Source organism: Felis catus, chromosome C2, assembly GCF_018350175.1.
Source record: "Felis catus isolate Fca126 chromosome C2, F.catus_Fca126_mat1.0, whole genome shotgun sequence".
Taxonomy (NCBI): Eukaryota; Metazoa; Chordata; class Mammalia; order Carnivora; family Felidae; genus Felis; species Felis catus.
In genome coordinates, this window is record NC_058376.1 from 119,628,987 (window position 1) to 119,655,109 (window position 26,123).

The window sequence follows — 26,123 nt, forward strand, 5'->3', positions numbered from 1 at the left end:
TGATGTCATTGCAAATGGTGTATTTCATTCTTTTTTTATGGCTAAATAATATCCCATTGTGCATATGTGTATATGTGGGTATATAATGTGGGTGGGCATATATATATATATATGTATATATGTATATATATGCATATGTATGTATGTATATATATATGCATATGTATATATGCATATATATATACCACATCTTTTTTATTCATTCATCTACTGATGGACACTCCTTCCATAATTTGGCTATTACAAGTCATGCTGCTATAAAGATAGGAGTGCATGTATCCCTTTGAATCAGTGTTTTTGTATACTTGGGTAAATACCAGTAGGGAGATTACTGGATCATAAGGTAGTTCTATTTTTAACTTTTTGAAGAACCTCTATACTGTTTTCCAGAGTGGCTGCACCAGTTTGCATTCCCACCAACACTGCATGAGAGTTCCTTTTTCTCCACATCCTTACCAATACATGTTGTTTCTTATATTGTTGATTTTAGCCATTCTGACAGATGTGAGGTGATATCTCAGTGTAGTTTTGATTTACATTTCCCTGATGGATATGACGCCTAAATCACAATCAACTAAATAAAAAAAATAATAATAAATGAGTGGGACTACATCAAACTAAAAAAGCTTCAGTACAGCAAAATAAACCATCAACAAAGTGAAAAGACAACATATGGAATAAGAAAAAAATATTTGCAAAATCCTGTATCTAATAGGGGGTTATTATTCAAAGTATATAAAGAACTCCTACAACTCAATGACAAAAACAAAAACAAAAACAAAAAATCCCCTCAAATAGCTTACTTTAAAAATAGGTACAGGGGGCGCCTGGGTGGCTCAGTCGGTTAAGCGTCCGACTTCAGCTCAGGTCATGATCTCACGTTCCGTGAGTTCGAGCCCCGCGTCAGACTCTGGGCTGATGGCTCAGAGCCTGGAGCCTGATTCCGGTTCTGTGTCTCCCTCTCTCTCTGCCCCTCCCCCATTCATGCTCTGTCTCTCTCTGTCTCAAAAATAAATAAACGTTTAAAAAAGGAAAAAAAATAAAATAAAAATAGGTACAGGACCTGAATAGACATTTTTTCAAAGAAGATATATGAAAGGCCAAGAGGTACATCAAACATGCTCAACATTACTAGTCATTATGGAAATTCAGATTGCAACCACAATGAGATATCACTTCATACCTGTTAGAATGGCCGTTATCAAAAAGGCAAGCAATAATAAATGTTGATGTGGCTGTGGAGAAAAGGGAAATTTTGTATACTCATGGTGAGATTGTAAATTGGTGTAGCCACTATAGAAAACAATATAGAGAAGCCTCAAGAAATTAAAAATAAAACTACCATATGATTCAGCAATCCCACCTCTGGGAAATGAAAAGGAAATGAAAGCACTAAATTGAAAAGGTGTCTGCACCCTCAGGTTCCTAGCAGTATTATGTACAATGGCCAAGATATGGAAACAACCTAAGTGTCTATTGATGTATCCATCAAAATGGATACAAAAATGATGATACACACACATACACACACACACACACACACACACACACACACACACACATTGGAATATTATTCAGCCATAAAAAATGAGGAAATCCTACCATTTGCAGCAACATGGATGGATCCTGAAGTCCACTTAGCATTATGCTAAGTGAAATAAATCAAACAAAAACTGTATGATCTCACTTATATGTGGAATCTAAAAGAAAAAAGAACCGTATAGAAAGAGAGATTAGATTACCAGAAGTGGAGGATGGGGGAAGGGGAAATTGGAGGAAGGTGGTCAAAAGTTATAAACTTCCAGTTATAAGCTAAAGAAAACGTAGGCATGTAATATACAACATTATGACCATAGTTAGTACTGCTGTTCGATATATAGGAAAGTTAAGAGAGTAGCTAAGAGTTCTCATCAGATGACAAGCAACAATTTTTTCTCTTTTTTTTTTTTTACTTTTTTTCTTTTTTTGTGTTTATATGAGATGATGAATGATAGCTGAACCTATTGTAGTAATCCTTTCATGATATATGTAAGGCCAACCATTTTCCTGTATGCCTTAAACTTACACAGTGATTATATCAATTATTTCTCAATCAAACTGGAAAAAAAAAGTAAAGTACAGAGGAGAAGAAAAAAACCCAAGACTTCTGACCTGTGAAAGACAATGTCTAGAAAATAAAACAAATCAGGACTGGGTTAAAGTATTTGCAAAAGACACATCTTTTTTTTCTTTTTTCTAAAAACACATCTGATACAGGATTATTATCCAAAATATACAAAGAACTCCTAAATATTCAGCGATAAACAAACCAATTAAAAATGGGCAGAAGATTTGAACAGATACCTCACCAAAGAAAATATACAGATGGCAAATAAGCATATGAAAATATCTCATTAGGGAATTGCACATTAAAACAACAATAATGTATCACTACATACCTATCATAATGGCCCAAATCCAAAACCCTGACAACACAAAATACTGGTGAGGATATGAAGCAACAGCGCTCTCATTCATTGCTGGTAGGAATGCAAAATGAAACAGCCACTTTGGAAGACAGGTTGGCAGTTTATTTTAAAACTAAATACACTCTTACCATATGATCTAGCAATTACACTCCTTAGTATTTATTCAAAGGAGTTGAAAACTTATGTCCATACAAAAATCTGCATATGGATGCTTATAACAGTTTTATTCATAATTGCCAAAACTTAGAAGACACCAAGATGTTCTTCAGTAGGCGAATTGATAAATATACTGGTATATCCAGACAATGGAATATTATTCAGTGCTAAAAAAGAAATGATCAAGCCATGAAAAGACATGGAAGAACCTTAAATGCATATCATTAAATGAAAGAAGTCACTCTAAACAAGCTGCATACAGTATGATTCCAACTATGTAACTCTCTGAAAATGACAAAACTATGGGAACAGTAAAATGATCTGTAATTTTTAGGAGTTGGGGATGAGGGGTGGGGAATTTATTGGTAGAACACAGAGGATTTTTAGGATAGTGTAACCATTCTGTAAGATACTACATTGGTGGATACATGTCATTATACATTTGTCAAAATCCATAGAATGTACAACAGCAGGAGTGAACCTTAATGTAAACTGTAGACTTTGATTGATACATATGTCAGTGTAGGTTTATGGGTTGTAACAAATGTACCACCGGTGGGGGATATTTATAATTAGAGAGATTATATGTGTAGGGGGACAGGAAGTACATGGGAGCTCTCTGAACTTTCCATTCAATTTTGCTGTGAACTTAAAACTGCTCTAAAAAATGAGGTTTATTAATTTAAAAAAATCAGTTTTTAAAAAGGTTTTATTTCCCTCCCTGTGCCTTCCTCATCCTCCTCGGACCTAGTCACTTCCTGAGGTGAGGATGATAAAGCTGGTTGAATGGCCTACCAAAAAAGATCTTAAACAGGTAGTGTGATTACCTTGCATATACCTCCTAATAGAACATTAGAAGCTCTTCCCATCCCTCACCTTGTTTAGCTTAGAAATAATCTAGCACAAAAGGCTGAACCAGAGGAAGAATAGAGTGGACTCTAAAAGACCGTGAAGACAAAATTATATGATTCCATTTATATGTAGTGTCCAGAACAGGCAAATCTATAGAGACCAGAAAATAAATTAATGGTAGCCAGAGACTGGGAGGAAGGGCCACAGGTAATGACAACTGAGGAGTAAGGGTTTTTCTTTGGAGTGTCTTAAGTTGATTGTGGTTATGGTCATACTGGTCTGTGAATATACTAGAAACTATAGAAATATGTTCTTTGAACTTGCTGGTTTGTAAATGTATCTCAGTAAAGTTGTTTTTCAAAAAAAATAGGGTGAGGCAAACCAAGAGTTAAAATGATGGAGGGGTGGAAGGAGGAGAGGAGGCAGAGAAGATTGAAAGGGGAGGAGTTTCCTGGCCATCCTCCAACCTCCAACTTCAGAGGAAAATTCACATAGGGGTACCTTCATACTTTAAAAATTAAGCTTCAAGTTTCTAAGAAACTATAGACAAATGAAAGTCAAGAAGCCAATCCTGAATCTCAGTCTTCCTGTGAATTATGTAGGAATTGGAATAATCATTTTGAATAAAAGGAAGAGACAATTTTGCACATGCTTCTGGACTTTCTCCATTATGCTTTTCTAACAGACAGTGAGGTTGTTTGGGACCAGCTTCCATTCACTTTAAAGGGAAACACAATAGGGAGTTACCTATTTTTGAATCCCTCTTGATGTTTAAAATTTTAACATTGTATATCAGACATAGATTTGGGAGAGAGCTATGTACCCAGACTATTTTTTTTTGGTCCTCATAAAATTACTTTTATTTAATTGTGCTTTGTCATTATGCCACCTGCCTCTATTGAAGAATGTATTGAGAAAACAGCACTTGAAACTCACCATTATCCTCATTGCAGGGGTGGGTCTTTAAAGCATGTTTGTAGACCTCACTAGATCAAAAGCACTTGAAGCTCTTGTCAAATGCATAGATGCAAAGATAATCATAAATCTGAGACTGAGTCCCAGGGATATGATTCTATATGTTAACATATAATTGCATATGTTAACAAAGGTCCTCTTCTGTTGCATATCCCAGCTGAAAATCACTATAGTACATCACATATTCTTCCTTTATAAGGAACCATGAAAAACATCTCTCTTACTTCAGTTCTAGGAACAACTGTTCTCTGAGCAAATCATCCCATTTCTATCTACCCTCCAACTACCAGCAACATAGGACTTAAAAGACAGTGAATTTTAGAAATGACCATATTTTTCTCTTTAATTCACCTATCAGAATAGTCAAAAACAAATTTTCCAAATTTTCTGTTTCTATGTGATGTGCTTGTATTAGACTAAACTTGTTTTTCTTTTACTCCAACTTTACCTCATCAGTTTATTTTATTCTGCTTGTCATGTATCTTTGTAGGTCACCTCGAATACTTTTTGTAACAAGGGGGATAAATTTGTCAATATTGCAGGATCTTAGCCCAAAGCACCAGAGGCTTATTTCATCTAGTCCTCTACCTTTCCTCCCTTGAATGTGTTATGGCATCATTGTTCCCAGGGAACAATTGTACATCATTCTTGTCTGAAGAGCTGAAATGCATACAGGTTATTCCTCAGTTTATTAGCCATAGTATTAATTATGGAGATACCATAATACCCCTAAATTTTTAGAAGAAACTGAGGCCAGAAATAATAACTGGCCCAAAGTTACTCAGGGAGTGAGAAGGCTAGGATAAAAAGGCAAAACTCTTAATTACTTTCTTACTGCACTTACCAGTTTGCTAATTTCTAGGGATTAATCAAGGAGGACCCTTACTTCTCATTACAAGTGATTTATATTCTAAATACTTCTAAACCTGGAGGATGTGCTCAGGATGACCCAAGACTTAAAAACTAATAATACCCTACTCTTTGGGGTTAGCACAGGAAAGGGAGTTGAGAGCTCAGAGACTAGAGAGATCAGAAGTCCAGAAGTCCACAGGCCTTTGCTTCACTGCCCACAGTGTTAGTCTGTCCTCCTCCAGGCTATCCTTTTAATTCCAGTCTCTCTTCTCCTTTCAGTGGGAACATCTCTCAGAAATAAAATCCTCATATTTTTGTTGAGCAGCTCAGTATAATATGAACATTTTTCAAAAAGAAGACAGTTCTTTGAAGACATTTTATTGATGGGATTCTTTCCCCCTTAAGAAACCAGAAAGGTTGGGGCGCCTGGGTTGCGCAGTCGGTTAAGCGTCCGACTTCAGCCAGGTCACGATCTCGCGGTCCGTGAGTTCGAGCCCCGTGTCGGGCTCTGGGCTGATGGCTCAGAGCCTGGAGCCTGTTTCCGATTCTGTGTCTCCCTCTCTCTCTGCCCCTCCCCCGTTCATGCTCTGTGTCTCTCTGTCCAAAAAATAAATAAACGTTTAAAAAAAAATTAAAAAAAAAAAAAAAAGAAACCAGAAAGATTTGGACTGAGAGTCTGGATATTAGATGGAATCATTCATACTTTGGGGTTTCCAGGGACTAAAGTGTGTGCAAAATTACAACACTCTGAAGGGTAATTTATTTATATTGTATGTCAATTAGTAATATATAGGTGTCCTAAAGTTGGTTGTGGTTACATATTGCAACAATTTCTAATCTATTGCTCTTAAAGTGACCAATGAAATTACAAAATATAGTGACAGATGTGATTCCTTTTGAGTCAGTCCACTCCCATTCTGGCTCACACGTTCACTGTTTCTCTACACACACACACACACACACACACACACACACACACACACACACACAGAACCACTCAGTCACTGAAAGCTGGAGCAATTTGGAGATCAAATTTTACATTTCCAGGTTTGAAGGTCTCTTGAATAATTAAACCCATTCTGAAACCACTTAAGTTTTCATAAATCTCATTTGCTTTTTTCAAGCTATATTCTACTGGTTCATCAAGGCAGAGTGGTGAGGAAAAGCAATTGAAGTTAATGTCTAGATAGTTCAATAAATAAACCAGGTGGCATTAAAGGTAATATACATATATAGCAATTATCCAGCCAATTTGATGCAGTTGTGATTCCAGAATTTATGCAACTGAATATAGGGCTAACCTTGGGGTTCCTGGTATGCTCCTTTGACTGATCATGTTTTGGCCTGTGGTGTTAGTTTAAATTCTTGAACCTTAAGGGAAATATTGGAACTGTGACCAAGTTAGATAAGTTATCTAACTTCCCACAACCTGTTTTTCCATGTATTAGTTTCTCACCTTTCAAGTTTGTAATGAAAAGTAGAAATAATGGATGTGAATCACTTAGAATAGCGCCTGGCACATAATAGGAAGTTACTGTTATTCTTTTAAATTTTTTTTAATGTTGATTTATTTTTGAGAGAGACAGAGACAAAGACAGAGTGGGAGCCAAGAAGGGGCAGAGAGAGAGGGAAACACAGACTCCAAAGCAGGCTCCAGGCTCTGAGCTGTCAGCACAGAGCTGGATGTGGGGCTCGAATCCAGGAACGAGAGATCATGACCTTAGCTAAAGTCAGATGCTTAACCAACTGAGCCACCCAGACGCCCTTTTATTTATTCTTATTACTGATAATAGCACAGAGGATCTTATTCTACCATAATAAGAAAAATCAGGTAGTTTTATAATACAATTAGAACAATTATACAGATCTTCCTCAATTTATAGAGTTATAGGGTTGTGTCCCAATAACACCATCATAGGTTGAAAATATTTTAAGTACAAATTGCTTTTAATACTCCTTACCTACTGGACACTATAGCTTAGCCTAACCTACCTTAAATGTGCTTAGAACACTTAGCCTACAGTTGGGCAAAATTATCACAAAGCCTATTTTATAATAAAGTGTTGACTTTCTCATGTTATTTGTTGAATATTGTACCAAAAGTGGAAAACAGAATGGTTGTGTAGGCAGAGAATGGTTTTAAGTGTTATCGTTTGTTTATCTTCATGATCACGTGGCCAACTAGAAGCTGCAGCTTGATGCTGCTGCCCAGAATCATGGAAGAGTATGGTACTGCATAGCACTAGCCCAGGAAAAGATCAAAATTCAGAATTTGAAGTACAGTTTCTCCTGAATGCCTATCACTTTCACACCATTGTAAAGTTGAAAAATTGTAAGTTAAACCATCATAAGTTGGGGACTGTCTGTGTAACTGGAAACTACTTTCAGTATCATTGTATAAGGATAACCTTCATTTTCCTTAAAATTCCCTAGGAATTCTCAAACGATTTCAGTGTCTTTACACTTCAAAATTATCTGTAAACTTATGCACTGAAAATACAACATACTGACACTTTCAACATGATGAAGTCTTACATCTACTCAGATAAATTAATGTCATGTTGATTAACATCTTTGGTAGAAGTAAATGTAGGAGCCATTGAATAAGCCAATTCATAATATCTTCTCTAGCAAAACTCTGTATTCTGATGTTCCTTAGTTTAACACTCTTTGAGATGTACCAAGTTTTTCTTCTTCCTTTCTGGTTGTGCATGGTTGCTTTTAACTTTCTTCTGACATTTTGTAATACTAGAACTGTGTCACTAGACAGATACTTTAAAAAAAATTGACTTTATTTAAATTTTTTTTATGTTTATTTATTTTTGAGAGAGACAGACAGACAGACCGTGAGTGTGGGAGGGGCAGAGAGAGAGGGAGACACAGAATCTGAAGCAGGCTCCAGGTTCTGAGCTGTCAGCCCAGAGCCCAATGCAGGGCTCCAACTCATGGACTGTGAGATCCTGATCTGAGCTGAAGTTAGATGCTTAATTAACTGAGCCACCCAGGTGCCCCTAGTCTTTATTTTTTAAAAGCAGTTTTAGGTCTTCTGACATCAGTCCTAAGCAAGATTTGATCATCTAGCTGCTCCCTTCCTCCATGTGAGTTGGCACAAAGGAGACCAGTACCAGCGGTCGCAAACTGCTTAGATTTACATCCTAGGGAGGTGACACAATTGCAACAAAGTAAAAGTTTTGTCTATCTTTTGATGAGTGAGTTCTAGTAACTATAAAGATGAAGATAATTATACATTTCTTTATATTTTCTTGAGAATAAGACAGCTGTAACAAGAACACAAAGGACACAAAAATATCAATGAATGTTTTCATCTTTTTCTCTTAGTTCATCTAGTACTCAATGATGAAATATTGATAATGAACATTGCAATATTTTATAATTACCTTATTTGGGTACATTTCCAGAAATTGATATTTTGAAAATCAAAAGCACTTAACAAGATCCAGCAATATTAATATTAAGGTATTGTATTAGCTCAAGCTTCCATAAGCTTGATAATATGCATAATATAATAATATGGATAATTCCATAACCTTGCATGACTTAAACAATAGAAATTTATTTTCCCACGGTTCTGGAGACTGGGAAGTCCAAGGTCAAGGTGCAGATAGATTCAGTTCCTGGTAAGGGCTCTCTTCCTGAATTGTAGATGCCTATCTTGCTGCATTCTCATATGGTTGAGAGAGACAAGGTATCTCTACCTCTCTTCCTTTTTTCCTGGGGCTACCAATCCGATCAGATTTGGGCCCAACCCTTATAACCTCATTTAAACTTAGTTACCTCCCAAAAGCCCTGTATCGAAATACAATCATACTGAAGGTTAGAATTCAATATATGAATTTTGGAGGGACACAATTCAGTCTACATCAGGTATGTTTTTAATATAAAAATAAATAAAATAGGAAGGGAGTCAAACAAAGACAGGGAAGGGAGAATTTTCTAGGGTATAAAGAGGTAAAATAATGGTGTTTCAGTTTTTTAGTTATTGAAGTATGGGCTGCCCTTAAGTTAATGGACTCAAGTTTTACTGGTACAAACAACCATTAACTAAGAAGCATTTTCTGGCAGACTGTCCCACAAAAAGGTGTGAACTAGCATCCTTCTCACAAGTTTCCACAGAATTTTCAGCTAACTGGCATTGTTATAGCAACTGGAGTGCCAGAGGAAGCAGTCATGGTCTTTATCATCGTCATGTGTCACTATGGCAACAGGCGCCTCTGGAAAGTAAAAGAAAAAATCTTAAACTGTCAACTAGAATCAAAGACGTTTGTGAAGGGAAAAAAGGTGGAGGCTGAAATGAACATGAGGCTGGAGCAAAGGCCAGAGCAAAGAGAAATGATTGTACAGAGCTGAACAAACAAGAGAGAAAGGAAACAATAAGCAAAACAGAGGGCAGAGACGTGGCTTGCATAGGAAAGAGGAAGGCAGGAAGAAACATGTAAACATAAAATAGTGAAAAAATGTTTCCAGTGAGAAGGATTTGTAATATTTATTGATTTGAATAGCTCTGAGATCCAGAGATAAATGAGCATAGGATGTTAAGGTCTATGCTGTTGGAACAATCCAGTATGCTATTATTAATATTAAAGAAATATTGAAAATGAGGCAACAGGATAGTAAAAAGGAGTAAACCAATCTGTGGAGTGCTTTTGGCATAGCATCCTGCTGACTAAGAATTCTTGTAATATTTGGTGTTCAGAGGCACCACATTTAAATGTGGATCTTCCTTTATTGGGCAGTATGATTGCTTTAGACAAAGGCATGTTGCCATTTGGTCCATTATAAATATATATTTCCTTCATTAAAGGATCTTAATGGATTTTTCTTTCCAAGAGAGAATTAAGATGATTATTCTAATACTATTAAAAAGTAGGTGGCAATGTCATTTGGAATAAAACACTTTCACTTAATATTTTCTGTTTTATTAGTGGTCAGATGGGTCAAAAGTTTTTATGGCCCAATATTAATTTTTGTGAAGAGAAATGTGTACTTTATTAAAAGGTGTTACTAAAATGTTGATACTTTTTTTAAGAAATTATTTTCAGAAATGAGAGATTGCAGGGGCACCTAGGTGGCTCAGTCGGTTAAGCATCCGACTTCAGCTCAGGTCGTGATCTCGCAGTTCATGAGTTCTAACCCTGCATTGGGCTCTGTGCTGACAGCTCTGGAGCCTGCTTTGGATTGTATGTCTCCCTCTCTCTCTGCCCCTCCCCTGTTCACACTCTGTCTCTCTCTCTCTCTCTCTCAAATATAAATAAATGTTAAAAAAATTTTTTAAAAAAGAAATGAGAGATTGCAGAGGGAATAGAAACAGAGGCAAAGAAAGAAGTGATAGTTGTAGTCTTAACTAAAGCAAAATAAAAAGAATGAAGCTTGAGATTAAACCGCAAAAATAAAACCAACAGTCTGGGTGGTTTGCAGAAATTTGGTCCCGAGGATTTTAACAGGATTTAATTTCTTTCCCTAGTTTAAAAATTTTTAATGGCAAGCATTTCTCTCAAGCACTGTATTTTAGGTGTCATTTACTAACTTGCAAAGGGGTGGTTTGTGGCCATTTCTGTTCTGTTCAGGATAAGTCAACTGGTTACAGTAAGGATGAACAAACCTCTTTCAGAAGGCCCAAATTTTCAGTGTCCAGAGGCCCTTTGCTGACCTGCTCCACCCAGAAGTAAAAGCTCCAGAGATATCACAGCACAAATATCCATCTTCTCTTTGGATCCATCCCCAAGACTTGGATACCAATAATGATACCTCCTTCTGAAAGTTCATGGTTTGAAAACCATGCAAAGCTTTGTAGTGTATAATCCTCACAAACAAGTTTCATTTTTCTTTTGAATATTGCAGTTATGTTTTAATTTTTTCCTTTTTTCTGCCAACACACACAAAAATGTCATTATTTATAAAATACGTATAAAACTGAATGCAATATGTAAATAAAATTGTCAATTCCTGATGTTCTAGTTACTTGAAACATGAAACAAAGAAGTGAGGAAACATGCAAACAGACGTCAAATTGAGGATTATACTTTCAAAAAAGTAAACTTGTTTTGAAGTATAATATATAAACAAAAAAGTGACTAAAGATTATAAATGTGTTGCTTGACGCATTATGTTGTAGTGAACACACTAGTTTAATCATCACCCAAACCGTGATATGAAACATTATATTATAGCTTTCCCATGGTTTTCTAATAGTGTAAGAAAAGAGCCTGACATATTTTGCAGCCACATCCATTTACATTGTAAGATGGATAAGCAAAACAAAAATGTTCCATTGCAACTTCTAAGAATTTTTTGTACCATGTGCAAAGAGAGACCCCTGCTGGAACATTTTTTTTTAAGAGAACCTCTAAACCAACCCACAGAAACTACAGAGAAAAAGAAATAGATAGCTATGACTCTTACTGGCTTTAAGATGAAATTTCTGAATGCATTTTATTCCAAGAAATAGAAAATGTTTAACCTCTACTAAGGTAAAGGAGGCTTTGGGGTTTTCCTTGATATATACTTCTCTGATTTTCTTTAGATTTCCAAGATTGGGTAAAAATAGGGTCTAACTTTTTCTGCATGTCTCGAGATCCCTATTTCTTTGCTCTCTGCTGGGCTGATCGCCCCATACAACCAGGGTGCTCCTGGAGACCTGCACGCAGTGGGGTGCATGGCCACTCCTGATGCTCTCTTTGGCATTATCACCTACTATTTAAGATGTGCTGTCTGTGGAGGTAGCAATTGATTCTAGAGCATAAACCGTAGTTTCATAGTCAGATGGATGCATATCACGCCTTACTAACTAATTTAATTTATTCCAAGTTAGGTACTGTGTACTTGCTCTTTATTGGGTGTCTGCTGGTGGTATATCTGGAGTCTCTGATTGCACATCATGAGACAGAATGTCCAGTGAGTGCCCTGATGAGGAGTACCAGCTGAGATGGGAAGCCAAGAGAATCTAGACTTGACGTGATAAATGCATTAGCATGTTGCTCATCCTGAAGTGGGAAAGTGAAGGCTGGAGCAATTCCCTGCTCCACCTGCCTGCACTTGGGAAGATTTGATCGAGTTCCTTAGGCAGAGAATGGGGCATATCCAGAGGGATTCAGGTGCACAAAATATGGGCATGATGATAATTTTAGAACCTGCACTGCTTTAATTTTATTTAAATTTCCCTTCCCCCTTAAGTCCATACTTACCTCCTTCTTTGTTTTGTGCCTCAGCAAAATACTATAAAACACCTTCTTCCTCACCCCAAAATGCAGTATGCCAACAGACTCATCTCTTTCTCACCTTTACCTGGACAACGCTTAAAAAATTACAAAGTTCAACTGAATTCCAATTCCTGACACGTTCCATATCCATTCATTTCAGCTGCTGGAATGCTCTGGGGTTGCCAGGTGATGGTCATCATGATCGTTCACCTGGACCACCATGACACTAACAATTGGTGTCTCCAACTAATCAATTCCCCAAATGGCTGCACTAAAATCATAGCTCTCTAATCATTAAAACATTTATAATGTATACAAATATTGAATCACAATGATGTACACCTGAAACTAATAGGATATTACATGTAAATTATACCTCATTTAAAAAAGAGAAAAAAATAGAAAACCTATTCTACCTCAGTCTTAGGTGTTTTTGAGGTCAAAATTTCCTAGTACGGCATAAAGGGCCCTCCATCATCTACATGCTTTTTGGATTTTTAGTTCTGTCTCTTGGTAGGGATTTCCTCATATCCCTACTCTCTGACATTCTTACTTGCTTCAGGTTTTCTAAAAACATCGTTGCATATGCTACCCTAATAGGAACGTCTTTTTCATCCCTTATTTACCATGCCCACAGTTTGTGACTATCTCCTTTTTGAAACTTTTGTAATCCTTCCCCTCCCACTTCAGTTGAAAAGAGCCATTTCCTCTTTCATGCTGCTGTTTGAACCTGAACATTTTTTTATGGTCACTCCTTTGCCAATTTCTTGAACCTATTTATTTACCTGCCAATTTCTCCAAGCTGGAATATAACCACACCTGATTGATATTCTTACTGCTTAGTCCAGGGTCTGGCTTCCAAAAAAGAGCTCCTTAAATATTTCATTGTGTAGTAGATGCTTCAGTGCTGAACCCTAATGATTCTGAAGGAGTGATTGCAGGAAATGTAGGTAATTTGTTATTTTAGCTAAGGGGCATATGGAATTTATTTTAAGAAAATCTATTAATGGGTAGGGGCCCCCGGGTGGCTCAGTCGGTTAAGCGTCCAACTTCAGCTCAGGTCACTATCTGAGTGGTATGAGCCCCGCGTCGGGCTCTGTGCTGACTGCTCAGAGCCTGGAGCCTGCTTCAGAGCCTCTGTCTCCCTCTCTCTGCCCCTCTCCTGCTCACACTCTGTCTCTCTCTCTCAAAATTAACATTCAAAAATTTAAAAAAAATAGATTTTCTTTCTTTTTTTAATTTTTATTTTATTTTTGAAAGAGAGAGAGCGAGCGAACGAGCAGGGCAGGGGCAGAGAGAGGGGGAGACACAGAATCCAAAGCAGGCTCCAGGGTCCTAACTGTTAGAACAGAACCCAACACAGGGCTCAAACCATGAACCGTGAGATCATGACCCGAGCAGAAGTTGGACACTGAATCGACTGAGCCATCCAGCCATCCCAAGAAAGAAAATCTATTAATGGGCCTTTTGTTATGCAAAGGTAAAGAAAAATTCGGTTCCAGAATGTCCCAGGCAGGACATAGAGAAAGTAAAATGAGCTGCATTAGCACACACAGTAGATTGTCTTCACTTTGGTCAGAGTGGGGTTTTTTTTGTTTGGTTGGTTGGTTGGTTGGTTTTTGTGTTTAATTTTTTTTTTTTACTATATATTTTTGAGAGAGAGAGAGAGAGCATGAGTGGGGGAGAGGCAGAGAGTTTGAGAGAGAGACACAGAATCAGAAGCAGGCTCCAGGCTCTGAGCTGTCAGCCCAGAGCCCGACACGGTGCTCAAACTCACGAACCGCAAGATCATGACCTGACCTAAGTCAGGTGCTTAACTGACTGAACCACCCAGGTGTCCCTGTGTTGTTGTTGTTTTTTATGGAGATTATCATAACATTGAATGGACATCAGGCTGAAGATAGGTTGGTGGAAAGAAATAATATTTCTCAACCCTTGTGACATTGTCAAAGGCACTTCTATGTCTGGGCAGTAGGCTGGCTATAAAACATGGGCTCTATCTGGGGGCTAAAGAGATAGTTGGGTAGCAGATAAGCCCAAGGTAAGGTAAAAACATTGACAGAGCTTTACTTTCTCTTGTTTCTATTTTAATTTCCTCTGTAAACTCCTAGCCTCCAATTATATTAAACACTCTAGCCTAGATTCAGTTGAACTTTGGCTATTGAATGGTAGTGAATGGTGGTATCCACTCAGGACAAAGCAACTTAGTTAGGAGCAGGAGGGGCACCTTCCAATGTGCCCAGAGAAGTTCTGAGTTCAGAGGAAACTGGCTGGATAGAGCTGCTGCTAATTCTTCTGGCACCCTTGTAAAAATTAAAAAGTACCCATTCTTCGGTACCCCTTACTTACTTCTGCCAGGAAATTGGTCTAATATACTTAAGTTACGATTTTGTTAAATTAACATTTGTTAGGTCGAGCACAAGGTGCCAGATGGTGATCTGCAGTTCAACAACAGACCACAAGAGAAAATGAAATAGAGACATTTATTATTCACAACCCTGGAGGAAGTATCTGGTATTTCCAACACTGTCATTACAACAACTGTCTCCATGCTAGTGAAAAATGGAAACAGGCAATCATTTTTGAGCTTTCTATGGATTCTGTAAGCTACTGAATTTCTTTCCAATAAATCAGCTTTCAGCAAAAATAGAGTGGAATTTTCTTGCTTGTATCTGAAACCCCTGATCTTCATTATAGCCAATTATCCTTTGGTTTACAAAATGCAGTACTCTTTACATGCTCTGGATGAAGGGTATGTGTGAGCACATACGTACATGTGGGACTTGGGATAGGCAAATATAATTTTTATGGCTTTAGAACAAATTACCAATGAAATATTTTGAATTTTTTTTTTCAAATTTTAAGACACTATACTACAATGTATGAAGAAAAGAACTAGCATTTCTGGGGGGGTCACTGAATAAACCAGGTGCTTTATGTATGTTATTTTATTTAAGCTCTAGAATAACTTTTGTCATAGGCATCAAATAGAGACACTACAGAAAGTTTCAACATAGTCAGAACTGTTTAGATATCCTTTAATTACCATTTCTTAGAAACTCAAACCTCTGCTTTATGTAACACTCTCTCCCTTCAATATCTTTATGCCTGTTTTTGTTATCTTTGAATTTTTCACTGTGTTTAATACTTGTCACATAGTAGACCCTCAAAAATGTTTAGCAAATGGCATTAGAGTCATATACCATATGCTACCCCAAACTGCTTTTTACAGGGTAAATAAAAAGCTACTTTGTATTCACTTTAAATATTGTAGCAATGGATTTTCATTTTCTTACAGACCATGTACAGCATAGCAAGCTTGACGTCTCATCAAGCTTGTTAAAAGAAGAATTTACCTGTCTGTATACGTCTGTGCATGTATAGGTCTTTTGTTTTGGAAAATGACAGTGACTGTGATTACTATCTGCAAATCATTTAAATGACTGCTGTATAATTAACAATCATTTCTACATCGTACACACAAAGATTCCCATTTGATTTTAACCCATTGTTGCTATTTGTGTGCTGTTAACTTTTCTCATTGTAGATTGCAACACACCACTTAGATTTACGTTCAGGCAGATTATTTTACGAGACAACTGGGAATCCCTTACTTCCTAATGTATCCCAATCCTTCCTAATGTTGCTGCACTCCTTCATTTAATAACTATTTATAAAGCACCTGCTGTGTGCCAGGTGCTGTGGGAGCTTTGGTGCTATTTGGACTTCAGTGAATTGTAAGCATTGCCTTGATCTTTCAGATGTTCCCTTTGTTTTTAGATTAGTAACATGAAAATCTAAGTTGTATAACAAAGAACCCAACAAACCAGTGGATTAAGAAATGTAATTCCTCTCATGTAGTGGTCCAGGATGTGTAGCTTCTCTCTTGCTTCTGCTGTAGGTTGGTACCCTTATGTCAAGGGTAAAAGGTGGGTCACAAGCACTTCTCTGTTTCAGTTCACAGAAAGGAAAAGTAGGATGGAAGCTGCATGCACATTTTTTTAAAGCCCAAGCCTAGAGTGACACACAACACTTCTGTTCACACTCCATTGCCCCACCTAGATGCAAAGGGGCCTGGGGCCTCGCAGTCCCTAGCTAAGTGCCTACGTGTGCAGGTCGTTCTACATTTGCACACAAGAAGGGAAGATGGAAATTGTCTTTCACAGCCTCAGGACCCTCAGGACTCCTTAGCACTTTGTCTTTTGAGCAGTTTAAGTCATTGCCTTTTTTTCAATCATCACCTTAAAGCCATTCTGAAGCCTCACTTTTTTCCCCCTATTTTTTTAAATTGAAGTATAATTGACATACAATATCCTATTAGCTTCGGGTATACATTGTAGCAATTCAATATTTTTTTAAAGTTTTTTATTTGGAGGGAGAGAAAGAGTGCAAGTGGAGAAGGGGCAGAGAGAGAGAGGGAGAGCGAGAAAATCCCAAGCCAGCTCTGTGCCATCAGCATAGAGCCTGATGCGGGACTCGAACTCACAAACTCCGAGATCATTACCCGAGCTGGAATCAAGAGTTGGACACTTAACTGGCTGAACCACCCAGGGACCCAAATATTTTTATGTAATATAAAATGACCCCCACAATAAGTCTGGTTACCATCTGTCACGAAGTTACTATAGTATTATAGTATAGTATTATTGACTATATTCCCTATGCTGTACATTACATCTCCATGACTAATTTAGACTTCTTAATCCCCTTTACCTATTTGGCCTGTCCCCCAACTCCTCCCCACTCCTCCCCACTCATAAACAACAGTTTCCTGTAACTATGAATCTGTTTCTGTTTTTTTGTTGGTTCATTTGTTTTATTTTTTAGATTTCACATATAAGTGAAATCATACAGTATTTGTCTTTTTTATGTCTGACTTATTTCACTTAGCATAATATACTCTAGGTTCATCCATGTTGCCACAAATGGCAAGATTTCATTATTTGCTATGGCTGAGTAATATTCCATTGTGTATATATACAAAACATTTTCTTTATCCATTCGTCCATTGATGGACACATAGGTTGTTTCCATATCTTGGCTATTGTAAATAGTGTTGCAAATGAACATAAGGGTACATATATCTCTTTGAATTGGTGTTTTTGTTTTTGTTTTGATTTTTGGATAAATACTCAGAAGTGGAATTTCTGGTAGTTTTGTTTTTAATTTTTTGGGGAATTCCATACTATTTTTCATAGTAGCTCTTCCAATGAACATTCCCACCAACAGTGCAGAAAAGTTTCCTTTCTCTACATCCTTACAACACCTGTTATTTCTTGTCTTTTTTTTTTATTATAGCCAGTCTGAGATATGTGAGGTGCTATCTCATTGTGGTTTTGATTGGCATTTCCCTGATGATTAGTGATGTTGAGCATATTTCCATATATATGTTGGCTATCTGTATGTCTTCTTTGGAGAAATATCTGTTCAGATCCTTTGCTGTGTGAGATGCTTATGTTTTGCATTTTGTGTTTATTTTCTGATTATGTAGCCAGGGCTCTTCCTTCCCTTGCATTGAATTAAGATAAGGGAGCTATACTGGAGCCTGGAAAACAGAAGTTGACTGATGCTCTTGCTTTCAAAAACATGAGTTAATTGAATGGAATGTATTAGGTCAGTCTTTCTCAAAATTAGCCTTGCATCGGAGTCACATGGAGGGTTTGTTAAAACAAACCCTGCTGGGTCCCTAACTCAGAGATTCAGTTCGGTAGGTAGGGCCTGATAATCTGCATTTATCGGGACTGAACTTCTCGCTGCTTCTCACCCTTCCAAGTGTTTTCCTCTGTGGAAGGCCCCCAGGGCCTTCCTGTAACCCTCATGAGCAAGCCTAATAATCCTGAAGTTCAATTTCCCAATAGCTCTGGACAATCGAGACATAGACTGAGATTGAATTTGATTTGAGTAAGGAAACATGACTTTCTTGCACATCTGGATCTGTAGGGTAAAATTATTATATGCTTCATTGACTAGGTTGCTAGTCAGGAATTTGCTTAAAGCACTAACCCTTCTCTTTATACCTGTAAATCTTTCTAAGGCCACAGGGAGAGTACCTCAAAAGATTACTTACATGCCCTGTGATTTAGATCTGAAAGAGGACTGGGGCAAGAGGAATACTTCCTGAGCCTGTAACCATGATCCTGACCCTCTGCCCATCCAGCCAGCACAAGTATTCTGAGATTATAAGGGAGGTGACCTGGTACCCTGGTTCAGCAACCCTTCATTTGCTCTAGACCTGAGGGCTACACTCTCTGCCATACATCTATAAATACTTTTACATTTAAGCAACAGGTAGAAACCTTTTGCAAAAATTATAATCATTTCCCAATTCTCTGAAATAAGAGGCCGTTTTATATATGCCAAGATGTTTAAAACAGGGTTCTAAGTCAGAAATGTGTACTATCCCAATATTGTAAGCAAAGACACTTTTCCATCTGCCATGTACTTACCCAAATAAAGTGTTTTCGGGATAAAGTTTCTTCTGGGAAACATGTATCAGGGAAATCTCCAAAAAATCTGGAATGTATCATCTAATGCTTTTTTCTGTCCTTTCAAAATTACCATTCACTTTGGCTTTGGCCTATTTTTTATTGACTGAAGTTCTAAGGATAGCCAAGGATAATGTCTGTTTTCTGAATTATTTTTTGGCCATTTTGCAAAAACATGGAAAGAGATGGTCACTATATTTAAAGGAGCTGACAATGGAAAGAGAGGGTGATGTAAATAAGGTTTCAATATTCATCAGGTACTGACAGTGACACATGCTACTAGAAAAAAAAAGTGGAAAATGTCTCTATTATAAAAGCCTGGTGTTCATACTGCATCATTCATTAATTCATATTTGCTGTGTACAGAGCCCACAACTATTTGACATAGAACTTTCCAAGTTTAGTATGAGACTAAACTTTACATTATTTGTATAGAGGCTGCAAATCCTTACTTTCCACATGTAGATGAACTCTTTCAGGTGGCATATTATATGGTTCTTTTGGGTTTGGCGTAAATGGAACACAACATGCAACAACCCTTCAAAAAGGCAACACTGGGGGCGCCTAGGTGGCGCAGTCGGTTAAGCGTCCGACTTCAGCCAGGTCACGATCTCGCGGTCCGTGAGTTCGAGCCCCGCGTCAGGCTCTGGGCTGATGGCTCAGAGCCTGGAGCCTGCTTCCGATTCTGTGTCTCCTTCTCTCTCTGCCCCTCCCCCATTCATGCTCTGTCTCTCTCTGTCTCAAAAATAAATAAATGTTAAAAAAAAAAATTAAAAAAAAAAAAGGCAACACTGAATCATTATTTATCTACTCTTATAGTTTAGACCCAATACATTTTTGTAGCTATAAAAATAATCAAACTGCATACTCTGCTATGGAGACTGGTATGGGGACTGGTATTACTTAACAGTTCTAAATTCAGAAAAAAATTAGTGATAATAGCAGCTTCTCCAGTAAGAGCATCATGGGATCCAAAATTTTCAGCAACAAGAAAACTGCAGTGTATAATGGGGCACTTATAAGTCAGCTGAGGGTTCTGTCTTTTTTGGTTAAAATGTAGGGAGTTCTTATATGTGTCATTTGGTTAAGATATAAGGAGTTCTTAGATATTATTCTAGGAGATGTATATATATTTCTCACTTAATCCCTCCAGTAATTCAGTGAGGCTAGTACTTGTTTTAGCTCAGGCTGCCATAAGAAAATACAATAGATTGGGTGGCTCAAATAACAAAAGTTTATTTCTCACAGTTCTAGAGCCTGTAAATCCAAGGTCAAGGTACCATAAGGGTTCGTACATGATGAGAGCTCTCTTCTTGGGTATTAGACTACCACCTTCTCACTGTGTTCTTACATGAATTTTCGTTGGTGTTTTTGGATGGAGAGAGAGAGTGAATTCTCTTGGATGGAAATAGCAAGTTCTCTTGTGTCTCTTCTTATAAGGGCACTAATCCCAACACCCTTATGACTTCATCTAAACCTAATTATCTCCCAAAGACCTCATCTCCAAATAACATCACATTGAACATTAGGACATCAACATATGAATTTTGAAGGATGCAGTTAAATTCATAACAGTACTACTATTATATCCATTTTATAGAGAAATTGAAGCTCTGAGAAGTTAAGCTAATCTGTGGGGGAGCCAGGAATTATACCCTTTCTAATCCCTTAGAGGCCATACTACTCTTATGGAGCCATCCTTGTGATAATGTCACTGGCTGATGTCACTTAATTCCCCAGGCCTTAGCAGCTTGTGTCTACAAATGGAGTCACAGTTCCAACTGGACATCTCTTTTCCTCATCATTTAGGGCCTCATCCCTTATAAAGTGTAGCCCTCCAGTCCTTCTGGGAGAAGGTAGGCAGATATCTCCTATGGGCAGTAATGATTCAGCTTCCATAACATATTTCTCCTCAGGCACCTGCCCTCTCCATCCCCGGTCCCAATGCCTCACCCTAGACTGAGACTCTGGAAACTTCAAGCTTTATGACTTCCTACAGGAAATATTTATTGAATGTTTTCTGTGTTTGAAAAATAAAATATAAACAAGTGAAAAATAAAATATACACAGGATTCCAAATTATGCTGCATGTGTCCATGTGTGTTGCAGAGGGCAAGAGACATCTTTTTTCCCCTCATAAATGAGTGTATTAAGAAAAAACATCCAAAACTTAGAAAAAAGTAAAATACAACCATGTGCTCTTTTAAAATCATACTAACTAGTGGTTCTTAACCAGGGGCAATTTTGACCCCTAGTGGTTATTTATTTAAATCTGGAAACAATTGTAATTGTTAAGATTGGGAGGTAAGGTGCTACTGGTGTCCAGTGAATAGAGGCAGAGGCGCTGCAGGACATCATACAACCCATAGGACAACCTCCAGCAATGGTGATCTAAATTATCCAGCCCGGAGTGTCAAGAGTAGTGAGGTCAAGAAACCTATACTAGAGCATTGTCTTCCAAACCTGATTAAGAGTCAACTGATGCTCTAGCAGACTGCAGGTTTGACTTTCTACTTACTATTGATTATTTTTCCACGATGTAAAGTTGTATGTCAACTTCTAGAAGATTGATAAGCTGCCAATGATTTCTATCTAGTACAAAAGTTTTATTGTACTACTAATGGTAGTCATTGACCACTTTTTTTAAATCTAACTTTGCAATTCTATTCCAGAATTCTTTTCTTCTCTGAATTTATATATAGTTGATGCTCAGTGTTTGTGGCAGTACATTCTATAAAGTCACTGTGAACACTGAATTAGTGAATAATGAAGCATTAGGTTTCTGCTCGGTATGGATGTTACCTTCTAGAAAATTGATAAGCTACACAAGATTTCTGTCTAGTACAAAACTTTTACTGAGGAAAGGCATGGTTAGATTCCTTCAAGCTTCTCATCACATTTTCATCAGTTAATCAACACATAACCTTGATTTTTATGTGTTTCTTTTAAAGACACCTTATTTACTATATATTGTTGATTCATTAATGTTGAACTCCCAGCCAACTGCACTATAACTCATGTCTGAAGGAAGCTTATCTAATACACATATTTTCTCTGTAAGGCATATCACAACTTTCTTGAGCTTAAAAACAATAGATGGCATCCCAACACTTTGTGTGGGAGTCATTTTGAACAGTAGATTCACCAAGAAAAATACAAAAATTTTGTAAAATATGGCAATAAATAGACGTCAAAAAGGATACTCATTTACAGCATGAGAGCTGAGGTAAGAAGGCAGAGCTCCTTCCTCTTTGCTGGCAGCTGGCAACTTAGATGTTGGGAAATTCAATTTTTTTACTTCTCTGCACTACACCTCTGCACAAAGCCTTCGTGAATGAGTGCAAAAGTGCCACGAGTATTGATTCAGGGTTACAATTAAATTTTAGTGAGTAGACAAGTTTACAAATACAAATCTGTGAATAATTTTTTCTTATATTCTTTTTTAAACCAGACTCTGTTAGTTCCTTCATTACTGAATTAAATAAATATTTGATACATGCTCACTATATTTGTGTGAAAGTTATGTTTTTAACTTTTTGAAAATTAAAATAGTTCAATACTTTTTGAATGTCAAAATTTGTTATGTAGGTAGACAAATGCTTGATGTCTTAAAGGTGTTTTTAGGGCAGTAGTTCTCCCAGGTTTATTTTAGGGACATGAGTCCCAGCACAGTAGGGACTAGACCCAGAGACGAATGTACATATCAGACCCAGAGACGAATGTACATATCAGACAATTTACTATGTTCACAGTCTTCTCTCCCTTCAGATGTTTCTGGGCTAAGCCCCCTGTGCTTGGCACCTATTTCCCTTAGGATGAATTTTCCCTTAGGAGGTTCTTGGGAAAACAAGCTGCTACTGAGTTCACTGCACAGTTCCTAGAAATGTCAGACATGTCTGAATCCCAGGCTAAACTCAAACTGGGACTTCTAGAGACTGGTGAGAAGGCGGTCTTCGGAGTCACGGCAAGAGTAAAGTCAAGGAGGCTGAGGTCAGAAAAGGTTCAACAAGATCAAACAAACAAAAAAAAAATTGCGAGGGGAAAACTTCCCTCCCCAGAGTGAATCTTCTGGGAACTAAGGAAATTCTCTTTTATCAGAGAACTTTCTGGAACCTAAAGAAATAAGTACCACAGCCTGTAGCAAACTAAATGTATAGATAGCATCTTTAGCATACAATTAAGAGTTTATCAGAAAATTAACATGTAAGGAATCCTTGCAAGTAGGAGGTGCTACATTACATTATGCTGCTAAGAGGAAGACTGATGTCTTAAGAACCAAAAATAACTTCATGTTCCCTGCATACCTAGGATCCATGTGAATTGCAGTTTTTGATACCATCATATACTTTATACTTGGGAGTTTTTTTTTTTTTTTTAAGTTTATTTATTTATTTTGAGGCAGGGAGAGAGAGAGAGAATCCCAGGCAGGCTGTCCACTGGCAGCACAGAGCCAGACACGGGGCTCACACTCATGAACCATGAGATCATGACCTGAGCTGAAAGCAAGAGTGGGACACTCAACTGACTAAGTCACCCAGGTGCCCCCTGGGAAGTTTTAAAATTACATATAAATAGTATTTGTAGCATTTTCTTTCCCTTTCCTTTCCTCTTTCTTACCTTTCAGCAACCTGGATTGTCCTTAGGTCCTTGTGAAGATTGCAGGGGTGCTATTCTCATCATCTGGAACTGTGGTTCTCAGTCTGGAGACATTTTTGTTAAGGGTGGATGGGAAGTGGTCCAAAATATCAATAGTGCCAAGGTTTCAAACTGGTCTACCTAGGGGTGAGCCAACTGTTTCTGCAAAGGAATGGATAGTAAGCATTTAGGTCATACTCCTTTGCAACAACTCTACTCAGGTTGTAATGTGAAACTAGCTGTGGACAATGTGTCAACAAAAGAGCATGTATGTGTTTCAATAAAATTTTCTTGATGGACCCTGTTAAATTAATTAAACCAGGAGGCCATTAGGTTGAGGTAGCTCTGTTGCAATGGTGGACTACATTAGCAAACTAAAATCCTAGCCTATAAATGAGTCAGATTTATGAAAATGAAACCTAAGGACAACCAATCACAAATAGCCAACTAGGCTTTAAGTTATAGCCAATTAATAATTTCCTTACTTTGCTTCCCCCTTTTCTGTGTGAAAGTCTCTCCCTGAGCTCCTTGTCAATGGAGCTCTGCCATCACTTCCAATTTGGTGATGCTCTATTGCAGTAGATTTATGCTCAAATAAATTAAAAAACATTTTTTTTTAAATTTTTTTTTCAACGTTTATTTATTTTTGGGACAGAGAGAGACAGAGCATGAACGGGGGAGGGGCAGAGAGAGAGGGAGACACAGAATCGGAAACAGGCTCCAGGCTCTGAGCCATCAGCCCAGAGCCTGACGCGGGGCTCGAACTCACGGACCGTGAGATCGTGACCTGACTGAAGTCAGACGCTTAACCGACTGCACCACCCAGGCGCCCCTAAAAACATTTTTAATATGCCTCAGTTTACCTTTTAGCAGCATTTAAATTTAACCTTCATGTAATTTCAATATATTACAAAATATATTCATTTCATGTTTTTCAAAAATTAAAAATATAAAAGAAAAGTCATTACTTAGCCTGCAGCTCATATAATAGAGGTTGTGGGCATGATTTGGTGCATGCTTGCAGTGAACAGAAAGCTTTTTGCTTCCATCTGTTTCAGAAGAAGCACGGTATTTTCATTTAGCAAAAGCATTTATTCTTTTTTTTTTAAACTTACAACATTTTAAAGTATGATTTGTGTTGGATAATACCAGTGATTCAGCTAAGAAGAGCCATGGATGAAGAATAGTCCTTTTTTTGTAAGCAATCATGTTATGTTCTGGTCATTAAGAACTGAATATTTAATAGGCTCATGGACTGAGGAAAATTATTCTTTTTCTAAAGTGTTTATGATTTGCTTATTTAATCTTTGTCCCTCTTTTCAGGCTTCTTGGCTTTTTTTGGCTTAGTACTAGATTTTCAGAGTAAAGCAGACCCAATTTTCTGTGGGGCTGATATTTCACCAGTGGTGAGTTGTTTCAGATTCTGGGTCATTTACATTTCAAGCCTGCAATTTGATCTGATTATCACTGGCTGAAAAGAAACACTAAGAGCTTTATTATGTGGATTGAACTGGATAACCCATCCTAAGGGCTGCAGTAAAATTGGAAGAAATTGGGAGTCTGGAGGATAGTTGCTTTCCATTTATTTCTTAGCAGTGGAATATCATGGAAGAGTTTCACAAACACTATTTTCCAAAGAACAACTGAAAGAAGCTTGAAATTTCTGCTCAAGAACTAAGGAAGACTACCCTTTACCAGGGTGAAAGGAAGAATGGAGGAGAACAAAAACGGTTATTATTCGAAAGGCTGAGACATGCCTAAAAGGAAGGAAAGTAACAGTATTGTGCTCCCAATACTTTCTCCTTTCCTAAGTGATATAAAGGGTACCTGTAAAAACTTCTAGAACTGATAAGGGAGTTTGCTATAGTGCCCAGAATACAGTATAAAATATACAAAAATGAGTAGTTTCTCTAAATTTACCTATTAGAAGACATGGTAAGGGAAACACAGTATCCCATTCTCAATGTCAGCCAAAGACATAAAATAGAATAAGAATTGAGCCTATTAAGAAATGTATAAAACATACATGGTGAAAATTACATTTACTGACAAGTACAAATAAAATAAAAGAATAAATGGAGAGAAATTGTATTAGGGTTCTATCAGTGAAGCAAAACCATTATGAGTGATGGAGAGTAAGGGATTTATTAAAGAATTAGACCTTACAACTGTGGGAACAAGTTGAGAAATCAATGTAAGGCAGTTGTTTGTGGGTTTTTTTTTATGTTTTTCTTTCTTTCTTTCTTTCTTTCTTTCTTTCTTTCTTTCTTTCTTTCTTTCTTTCTTTCTTTCTTTCTTTCTTTTCTTCCTTCCTTCCTCCCTTCCTTTTTTTATTTTTGAGAGGGAGAGAGAGACAGAGACAGAGTGTGAGTGAGGGAGGGTCAGAGAGAGAGGGAGACAGAATGTGAAGCAGGCTTCAGGCTCTGAGCTGTCAGCAAAGAGCCCCACATGGAGCTTGAACCCACAAACCATGAGATCATGAC

At 37.5% G+C, this 26,123-nt stretch overlaps 1 protein-coding gene and 1 long non-coding RNA gene across 15 annotated transcripts in view; one reads left to right on the forward strand and one right to left on the reverse strand.

Moving 5' to 3' along the window:
* The window catches only part of SLC9A9 (solute carrier family 9 member A9), a 693,980-nt gene that overhangs the window by 65,967 nt on the left and 601,890 nt on the right, over positions 1-26,123 (forward strand). The window lies entirely within an intron of this gene.
* LOC109491467 overlaps positions 1-26,123 on the reverse strand; it is a 67,708-nt gene that overhangs the window by 24,037 nt on the left and 17,548 nt on the right. For 3 of the 4 annotated variants that reach the window (XR_006585439.1, XR_006585437.1, XR_006585436.1), the window contains one exon: positions 23,623-23,802. This is a non-coding gene — a long non-coding RNA (uncharacterized LOC109491467). Of the gene's footprint in view, positions 1-9,178; positions 9,536-23,622; positions 23,803-26,123 lie in introns of those variants that run through there. The other variant, XR_006585438.1, reaches the window with a different exon arrangement.